Source organism: Panthera uncia, chromosome X, assembly GCF_023721935.1.
Source record: "Panthera uncia isolate 11264 chromosome X, Puncia_PCG_1.0, whole genome shotgun sequence".
Lineage (NCBI taxonomy): Eukaryota > Metazoa > Chordata > Mammalia > Carnivora > Felidae > Panthera > Panthera uncia.
Window position 1 is genome coordinate 28,909,643 of NC_064817.1, and position 10,700 is coordinate 28,920,342.

General features: G+C 36.2%; 1 non-coding gene across 1 annotated transcript; it reads right to left on the minus strand.

Moving 5' to 3' along the window:
* Positions 1 to 3,536: 3,536 nt before the first annotated feature.
* On the minus strand, positions 3,537 to 3,643 carry LOC125932426 (U6 spliceosomal RNA). The gene has a single exon (XR_007460598.1). It is a non-coding gene; the product is annotated as a U6 spliceosomal RNA (small nuclear RNA).
* Positions 3,644 to 10,700: the final 7,057 nt, after the last annotated feature.

A 10,700-nucleotide genomic window follows, 5' to 3' on the forward strand; every position in this document is an offset into this window, starting at 1 on the left:
CTTCCCTGTAAGTGAAGGCCTCTGACATGTGGCTTCTGCACCTCTTCACAGAGAAGATCTGGTCTTTTTCCATTCTAGGGAATGCCTCTCCACTCTGTGGCCTCAGGATTTGGCCAGTATTTACAGTGACTCAGAAGGTTCTTCCACATGACTTACATGGTTATCCCTCCTGCCCATAAGATATTCCCTGCTGGCCAGCCAGGCACAAGATATCTTTCAAAATTGGGTCACACATGTCACATGGGTGGCTCTTTTGGTTGTAAGTATCCACTGTGAGAGTTCTCACCTGTGACTGTCGTATAAAAACACCTTGCCCAGAAGATGCATCTTTATTCTCTGTTCTTTGACAAGTGCCAGGGCTCCCCTGGACCATCCCTGCCTCGGCTGGAGCTACGGCTATATTTTCAGGAACTGGGGGCTTCCATGCCGGCTGTGGTTGGGGAATTAAATGGTATCTGGAAATTATAAGTCCCAGTGAGGTCACCAGTAGGAAGTTCTCCAGAACCACATGACAGTATAGGCATTTCTGAGCCTCATCGAGTAGGTCCCACTCCTCTCGGGAGAAGTATATGCACACATCCTCAAAGGTTACAATGTTGCGATCTGTCTCTGTGGCAGCCTCTGCCATTGCTACAGTATCAAGGCCCCAAGAGGGTGCGCCTCAGCAGGTGCACCTCAGAGGACAAGCCTTAGCGGGTGTGAGCAAACACGAGGCGTAAGATTGTCTATGCCACGCTCAGGGACACCAAATCTTCACACAAAAGAACACCACACAAAACTAAAGCTAGGTCTCCTATAAAGCACAGAGGTAGTCCCTAATTTCAAAAATGGCTTCTGTTAGGTTGTGCAAATAACAGTCGTGAAACAGCCTCTGCCTAGAGCTTCCAGCTGGGTTTCTCAGACGAACCAGAACCAAAAAGGACGCTCGCTGCATCGAGGCAAAAGTCCTGCCTGGAAGTCGCGTTATTATTTATTTATTTATTTAGGAGGAAGGGCTGGCTTCCTTAGATTTCAGACAGGAAAGGAGGTTTTGTTTACCAAACGTGACTTCAGGTAATTTTAAAGTTCAGTTTCCAGCTTGATTCAAATCCATCCAAATGTATGCGTTCCAAATTTCATAGTCCTGAATTAGTTTTTTTTTTTTTTTAATGTCTCATTGTTGCTATACAGAGTAGCTATTAATTGTTGTGTTTTCTGTGTTGATCTTGTATTTGGGCACTGTGAAATTTCCACTTTAGTTTTACTTGTTTGTTGGTTGGTTATCTTGGATTGATTATGTAGATGATCATATCCGCTGAAAATATTTTACTTCAGATCTTCCAACTTCTACATATATACTCCATTTATTTTTTCCTCTTATCTTTTTCAGTGGCTAGAACCTTTAGGACAATTTTGATTAGTAGTGGTGATAAGAGATGACTTATTTAATTTCTGAATTTAATGTAAATTATTTTAGACTTTGCATTTTATGCTGTACAGGTATTTGCTATACATATCTGGTAGACACATTTATGAAAGCTATTTGCCAAGAGTTTTTTTTATCATGAATGATTTCTAGATATTGTATTGATACATATTAACTTGATTATGTTTTTTCTCATTTAGATAGATTATTTTGGTGACAACTTTGTTGGTAAATTTTCTTAAATTGTGCTGCCCTTGCAATTTTGTGATTAAACTAATGGTCAGGAGGTCATTATAGTGAAGTGTTGATTGTGATTTGCTGATACTCTTTGAATTTTGCTTCTGTGTTTATAAGTGTAATTAATACATGTTTTTGCTTTCTTGTACTTTTCTGTCATGGGGGCCCCAGATATCACTAAGCTCAGAAAATTAAAAATTGTCTATTTTCTGTTCTATATATCAAAACAGTTTTTATATTTTTGTACAATTCAAAATGGCTTAAAAAATTTAGTAGGTCCTGATATCTTTGTGGTTCTAAAAATTTAACTACTCTTTCTTCGATTTTATGATTTTTTTTCCATGATAGGCCACTTTTGCTGGTTTATATTTCCCTAGAATTTTTTCATGTTATCTAGATTTTCATATGTGTTTCTATTATGTTGATCACTGTCTTTTGTTTACCTTTATTTAGTCTTTTCTTCCAGCTTTGTTTAGGCGTAAATATGAATAAATTGTATATGTTTAAAGTATAAAATGTGATTATTTGATATATGTGTATATTATGAAATGATTACCACTTAATCAAATTAATTAACATATTGTTCACCTTATATAGTTACCTTTATTTCTGCATGTGCATAGTGAGGATGCTTAGGCTCTATTCTTAGCAAATTTCAAGTCTAGTATACAGTTTATTAAGTATAGTCACTATGTTGTACATTAGGTCCCAGAACTTACTTATCTTTTTTTGTTTCATTTCAAGTTTTTATTTAAATTCCAGTTATTTGACATATAGTGTAATATTACTTTTAACGGTAGAATTTAGTGATTCATTGCTTACATATAACACCCAGTGCTCATCACAATTAGTGCCTTCTTTAATACCCATCACCTATTTAACTCATCCCCCCTCCAGCAACCCTCAGTCTTTTCTCTATAGTTGAGTATGTTTTATGATTTGCCCCCCCCTCTCTTTTTCCCCCTATGTTCATTGTTTCATTTCTTAAATTCCACACGAGTGAAATCATATGGTATTCAGCTTTCTCTGACTTATTTTGCTTCTATAATACATTCTAGCTCCATCCATGTTGCTGCAAATGGCAAGATTTCATTCTTTTTGATGGCTGAGTAATATTCGAGTGTGTGTGTGTGTGTGTGTGTGTGTGTGTGTGTGTGTGTTTGTGTGTGTATTCATCAATTGATGGACATTGGGCTCTTTCCATGATTCGGCTATTGTTGATGATGCTGGTATAAACATTGAGGTACATGTGTCCCATGGGGTATATTTCTATTTTTAACTTTTTGAGGAACCTCCATACTATTTTCCAGAGTGGCTGCACCAGTTTGCATTCCCACCAGCAGTAAGAGGGTTCCCTTTTCTCCCTATCCTTGCCGACATTTGTTATTTCCTGTCCTTTCTGACGTGATATCTCATTGTAGTTTTGATTTGTATTTCCCTGATGATGAATGATGTTGAGCATCTTTTCACATGTCTGTTAGCCACATGTATGTCTTCTATGGAAAAATGTCTATCCATGTCTTCTGCCCATTTCTTCACTGGATTATTTGTTTTATGGATGTTGAGTTTGGTAAGTTCTTTATGGATTTTGGATACTAATCCTTTATCCGATATGTCACTTGCAAATAACTTCTTTCATTCTGAAGGTTGCCTTTTAGTTTTGTTGATTGTTTTCTTTGCTGTGAAGAAGCTTTTTATCTTGATGAAGTTCCAATAGTTGATTTTTCCTTTTATTTCTCTTGCCTCCAGAGACATATCTAGTAAGAAGTTGCTGTGGCTAATGTCAAGGAGGTTACTGCCTATGTTCTCCTTGAGGATTTTGATGGTTTATGATCTCACATATAGGTCTTTCATCCATTTTGAATTTATTTTTGTGTATGGTGTAAGAAAGTGAAAAGATATGGAACACTTCATGAATTTGCATGTCATCTTTGCACAAGGGTCACACTTATCTTCTCTGTACTCATCCAATTTTAGTATATGTGCTGCCAAAGTGAGCACGAGTACTTATTCACCTTATAACTGAAAGTTTGACCCTTTCTTTGATTAGCATCTCCCATTTTCCCCCCTATCTAGTCTGTGGTTATCACCATTCTACTGTTTCTATGAGTTTGACTTTGGTTTGGTTTTGTTTAGATTCCACATATGGTTAAGTACATACAGTATTTATCTTTCTGTGTCTATCTTATTTCATTTAGCATTAACTATTCCAGGTTCATCCAAATTGTCACAGCTGGCAGGATTTCCTTCTTTTTTATGGCTGAATAACATTCCATTATATACACACACACTACATTTTCTTTAGCCATTCATCCATTGATAAACATTTAGGTTGTTTCTGTATGTTGGCTATTGTGAATTGTGTTGCAATGAACATGGGAGTGAAAAAATCTCTTCAAAATACTGATTTAGTTTCTTTTGGATGTATACCCAAAAGTGGGATTGCTGGGTCTAATGTATGGTATTTAATCTTAACTGGTAAGTTACTTAATAATTAGTTACCCATTTTTCATTGCTGATGTTGTTTATTCACATCTTCATTCTCTTTGAAAATAAAATCACACTGGTTAGTTTTGTGTTTTTTATTATTAAAAAAAAATTATGTAACTGTTGATTGAATCCATGAAGTTTTTTGTTTTATTATTTTGTTTAATAATTATTATTTTCTTCTATTTAGAGTGTTTTATTTTCTTGTTCTTTTTCTACCTTCTTGCAATGAAATCTTAATTCATTTTTTTCAGGCCTGGTAGTGTTCTTATAAATGCAGTTGGGGCTATATATCTCCCTTTTGTTACTGCTTTAGCTGAAACACTCAGGTGTGAATTGTAGTGTGGTTTATTATGTTTTCCTTTTTTACAAAAATTTTTTAATTTACATTTTATTTCCACTTTTTCCTAAAAATTTTTCAAAATTGTGAATTTATTTTTTGAGATATTTGGGTTAGTGTGCTTTTTGACATTGATTTTTCTAATATTTTATTACTTTTTTTGTTGTTTGTGACTCTTGTATGATAGATTTGGGGAAACTTTAAACTTTATTTTTGATTTTATTCATATTTGTGTAAATTTCTACAAATGCTTGAAAATAAATTTTATTTCCCTCATCTGGGTGCATATATAATGGGTGTATTAGCCTAAGGCCAATGTTGGGTTTATTGCATCCTTCACCCAATTCTTTGAATTCATGGTTTCTGAGATACATGTGTTATCTTTTTCCACTTTGAATTACTCCTTATAGTTCTAAATTTTGCCTGATAAAATTTAGAATGGAAGGTTTTACTTAGGGCTGTCTCATCCCATGGAGTTGATTTTAAATCTTCACCATTTACCTAGAGTAAAATAACTAAATAGACCCTGAGGTTGGTAGTTTTTACTAGTTTCTGTTCCTGCCTACTGTTCATTCCAGATTGGGTCCTTACATCCTAATTTTCAATCCCTCACAAACCTTTCCCCCTCTTCGCCCTTCCTCTATCACTAGCCTTCCCCAAATCAGGGAATTTTTTTTTTCACTTTGGAAGAATGGGAACGTAGTAGGGAAACTATTAAATTTTTTCTACTCATCATAACTTCTCCCAAATATATTGACTCTGAATAAAAATTATTCCTATCCTCTGAACCTAGATGTTTGAAATTATAAAGACAAAATTTGATTATTTTTAGGTGCCCTTTTTTCATTTCTTTTGAGTCATGAACAATGGCCATCTGGCTGAATAAGTTACAAAGGGTAGAAAGAAACATCCAGAATGAGAGGAACTTTGTTTAATTATTCTTAAATATCATCTCTTTCCTGATGCTGATTGCAGTTTCTTTTTCATGACCTGCTCTCTCCCCTTCATTCTTTCCTCCTGCTACAACCCACAAGATCAGGCACTTGGAAGAATAAAAAACTTTATGACCTTGATCAAGATGAAGGAGATTCACCATACTTATCACTGAGCAGAAGAAATTGTAAAATGGAACTTTTAATATTTTAAAGCCATTTGGAACACAGTTTGCATGAGTGATTCTGTACAATGTACAAACTGGTGGAGAGATGATGACCCTGGAGAATTTGCACTGACAGCCTTGGGACGAAGACATGTGGGAATAACTTTTAATTGCATATTTAATTGACCTTTTAGGAAAATGAATCTCATATTTTGTACTGAGTACAATTACATAAAAATTTGATAATATTATTATCCAAAAAAGTTACTCAGACTATTTTACTGTATTCTTAGAATCATATAATGTCTATACTCTGCATTCTTTTGACAGTGCTAAGACAGTCACCATCCTGCTTTGTAGCAGAGGGGTAGAAAGTAGAAGATAAATTAAATCAAACCTTTTGCCAGTATTTTTAGTAATTTATGATAGGTAACTTTATGAAAGACTCTCAGGAAAATTTTTAGACATCATCTTGAAACTATCAGATTTATAGTTAATACAGCTAAGATGTGTAATTTTAAGGTGTCTTTTTGCTTTTCCAGCCAATTAGATATTAGCATAATTTACAAGTAAATAAAATCAGTATTTTTCCCACATATGTTTTTACTTTGGATAGAGCTAAAGAGATAGTTGTTTTAAAGAATGAATATGTCTGTTTTTGCCAAGGGCATTTGTCCTAAGAGTTCATCTTTCAGATAACATATTTAGAAAAAGGTATTGGCTCATATAAAAATAGTACCTAGCTAAGGTCCTGTGTATAAGGGGAAACAGACAATTTTAGAAGTTATAACATAAGAAATTATCATTGTTTAACATGAGACAAAGGAGGGGTTCCTGGGTAGTTCAGTCAGTTAAGCATCTGACTCTTGGTTTCAGCTCAGGTCATGATCTCATGGTTTGTGAGTTTGAGCCTTGCGTTGGGCTCCATGCTAACAGTTGGGAGCCTGCTTTGCATTCTCTCTCTCTCCCTCTCTCTGCCCTTTCCCTGCTTGCTGTCTCTGTTTCTCAAAGTAAATGAATAAACTTCAAAAAATTTAAAAAATAATATAAAAGAAAGGAAAGGTATTTTCTCAGACTGACGATATAGACCAGGTAGTCAGCTGCCATGATTGTCATTGATTTGGGGTGAAAATAGAGAGCTCTAAGGACATGTAGGAACTATGACCTACACCTCTGTTCAGAATTACATGAGTTGCAGGGATGACTCTCAGAATATAAACCATAAAACATCTGGCAGTGCTTAATGCCACATCTCATCTGCTGCCATCTTAGGCTGCATTAAAAGAAATAGTGTCCAGTTCACAGAAGGGGAGAGTCCCATTGTATTGATCAGAAACTACTTTTCTGATTTCATCCTAGGTGTAGCTCCAGGAAACAATGGTAAGAGCAACAATGTAAGGAATGAAAACACTATTCTTTGATTTTTTAGCCAAGAGTATAGATTCAGGGGACGTCAGCTGTATTTTTTCCAAAATCTTAGAGCTCTTATGGAGAAGACAATTTGATTTAGTTTGTTCTGTTTTAGCAGAAAGTAATAAAGAGATTAGCTTACTAGATGTATGGCCCATTGCCACAATAAATCTTCATACCTGTATTACAAACTCTGAGATAGCATGGTATATGGTCAAGGCCCAATTTGCCTATGGATTTTTGGCTGAAATTTATGGGCAATCTTTAAAGTCCCCAGATACTGGAAATGCAAAGTTGCATAAAGCAGAATGCATAAAGCCTATGCTTTACATATTGGGAAGAACAGTGCTCCCAATGATGTAGGAGAAAGTAAAGATATCAGTTCCTCTTTCCAACCCAGAGTCAGAGCAGGGACAGGACAAATAGGTGTGCAAGGCCATAGTAGCACCATACTGAAGAGCTTGCCAGCCAGCATTTTGGGAGCTTCATTCATTTAGCATCAACAAGAAGGAAGACACTGAATATCAACCAGGAAGATAGTGGGGTAGAAACTAAGGATAACGTCAAAGAAGAAATAGTTACTGCCTCTAAACTATCCTACAATGCAATGTAAAATGTGAGGTTTGAAGCTATGTTTGTATGTATGTGCATGTTTGAGCATGAATTCTCAAGGTGGTCTTCATATTCTGAAAATAATATGTATTAGGTTAATTTTTTTAACACCAATGTTTAATTTATTGAAGTCAGAAATGAAAACACTTGATTTTTCATAGGCCTTAAATTCCACTTTACAAAATTATTATTTTACTATTTGCAATCTAGAAATTTAACAATCACTTTTATTTTATTATTTTTTTAAGTTTATTTATTTATTTTGGGAGAGAGAGAAAGAGAGCACAAGCACTATGGGAGGAGAGGCTGAGAGAGAGGGAGAGAGAGAATCCTGGGCTGTTAACACAGAGCCTGATATGGGGCTGAATCTCATGAATCCGTGAAATCATAACCTGAGCTGAAATCAGGGGTGGGATGCTTAACCAACTGAATCACCTAGGCGCCCCTAACAATCACTTTTAAAAGGCCTTTGGAAAATACTTGGTCCTGTTTAAAAACACTTTGGAACAATTTCAAACTGCATACACAATTGTAATATTCAGTTGCCATTTTACACACACCTGTTAGCTGAAATAAAATGAAAGCCTTCCCAAATAATATTCTTTTTTTATTTAACTTTATTTTTTATTTTTTAAAATTTACATCCAAATTAGTTAGTATATAGTGAAGCAATGATTTCAGTAGATTCCTTAATGCCCCTTACCCATTTAGCCCATCCCCCTCCCACAACCCCTCCAGCAACCCTCAGTTTGTTCTCCATATTTATCAGTCTCTTTTGTTTTGTCCCCCTCCCTGTTTTTATATTATTTTTGTTTCCCTTCCCTTATGTTCATCTGTTTTGTCTCTTAAAGTCCTCATATGAGTGAAGTCATATGATTTTTGTCTTTCTCTAATTTCACTTCGCATAATACCCTCCAGTTCCATCTACATAGTTGCAAATAGCAAGATTTCATTCTTTTTGATTGCCGAGTAATACTCCATTGTATATATATATACCACATCTTCTTTATCCATTCATCCATTGATGGACATTTGGGCTCTTTCCATACTTTGGCTATTATTGATAGTGCTGCTATAAACATGGGGGTGCATGTGTCCCTTTGAAACAGCACACCTGTATCCCTTGGATAAATGCCTAGTAGTGCGATTGCTGGGTCATAGGGTAGTTCTATTTTTAGTTTTTTGAGGAACCTCCATACTGTTTTCCAGAGTGGCTGCACCAGCTTGCATTCCCACCAACAATGCAAAAGGGATCCTCTTTCTCCGCATCCTCACCAACATCTGTTGTTGCCTGAGTTGTTCATGTTAGCCATTCTGACAGGTATAAGGTGGTATCTCATGGTGGTTTTAATTTGTATTTCCCTGATGATGAGTGATGTTGGGCATTTTTTCATGTGTCGGTTGGCCATCTGGATGTCTTCTTTGGAGAAGTGTCTATTCATGTCTTTTGCCCATTTCTTCACTGGCTTATTTGTTTTTTGGGTGTTGAGTTTGATAAGTTCTTTGTAGATTTTGGATACTAACCCTTTATCTGATATGTCATTTGCAAATATCTTCTCCCATTCTGTCGGTTGTCTTTTAGTTTTGCTGATTGTTTCCTTCGCTGTGCAGAAGCTTTTTATTTTGATGAGGTCCCAGTAGTTCATTTTTGCTTTTGTTTCCCTTGTCTCCGGAGACGTGTTGAGAGGTTTTTGCCTGCTTTCTCCTCAAGGATTTTGATGGCTTCCTGTCTTACATTTAGGTCTTTCATCCACTTCGAGTTTATTTTTGTGTATGGTGTAAGAAAGTGGTCCAGGTTCATTCTTCTGCATGTCGCTGTCCAGTTTTCCCAGCACCACTTGCTGAAGAGACTGTCTTTATTCCATTGGATATTCTTTCCTGCTTTGTCAAAGATTAGTTGGTCACATGTTTGTGGGTCCATTTCTGGATTCTCTATTCTGTTCCTGTGATCTCTGTGTCTGTTCTTCTGCCAGTACCATACTGTCTTGATGATTACAGCTTTGTAATATAGCTTGAAGTCTGGGATTGTGATGCCTCCTGCTTTGGTTTTCTTTTTCAAGATTGCTTTGGCTATTCGGGGTCTTTTCTGGTTGCATACAAATTTTAGAATTGTTTGTTCTAGCTCTGTGAAGAATGCTGGTGTTATTTGGATAGGGATTACACTGAATATGTAGATTGCTTTGGGTAGTATTGACATTTTAACAATATTTGTTCTTCCTATCCAGGAGCATGGAATCTTTTTCCATTTTTTGTGTCTTGTTCAATTTCTTTCATAAGCTTTCTATAGTTTTCAGTGTATAGATTTTTCGCCTCTTTGGTTAGATTTATTCCTAGGTATTTTATGGTTTTTGGCGCAACTGTAAATGGGATCATTTCCTTGATTTCTCTTTCTGTCGCTTCATTGTTGGTGCATAGGAATGCAACTGATTTCTGTGCATTGATTTTATATCCTGCAACTTTGCTGAATTCATGAATTGGTTCTAGCAGTTTTTTGGTGGAATCTTTTGGGTTTTCCATATAGAGTATCATGCCATCTGCGAAGAGTGAAAATTTGACCTCCTCCTGGCCGATTATGATGCCTTTTATTTCTTTGTGTTGTCTGATTGCAGAGGCTAAGACTTCCAATACTATGTTGAATAACAGTGGCGAGAGTGGACATTCCTGTCTTGTTCGTGACCTTAGGGGGAAAGCTCTCAGTTTTTTCCCATTCAGGATGATATTAGCGTTGGGTCGCTCGTATATGGCTTTTATCATCTCGAGGTATGATCCTTCTATCCCTACTTTCTTGAGGGTTTTTATCAAGAAATAAATATTCTTATGAATTCAGCATATATATACCCATGTATTTATGTATACATACAGGTACATATAATGTGAAGCTAAAGGCTGGATACGGTGGTTAAGTAGAAGGTAAAAGAAATCAGCCGGGTATAAATCTTCACCAAATTCTGCACGTGTGCAAGTGTGGATTGCCCGACAGGACTGACTCCTGGGGGAGAGGTTACTGTGGCTATGGCCCAGATGCAGAGGGTGTAATTCTGGGATCAGGGTGGGTGATGTGTTTCTCCACATTTACATTTAGCTGATGTGGACTAGAGTGCATGGGTTCT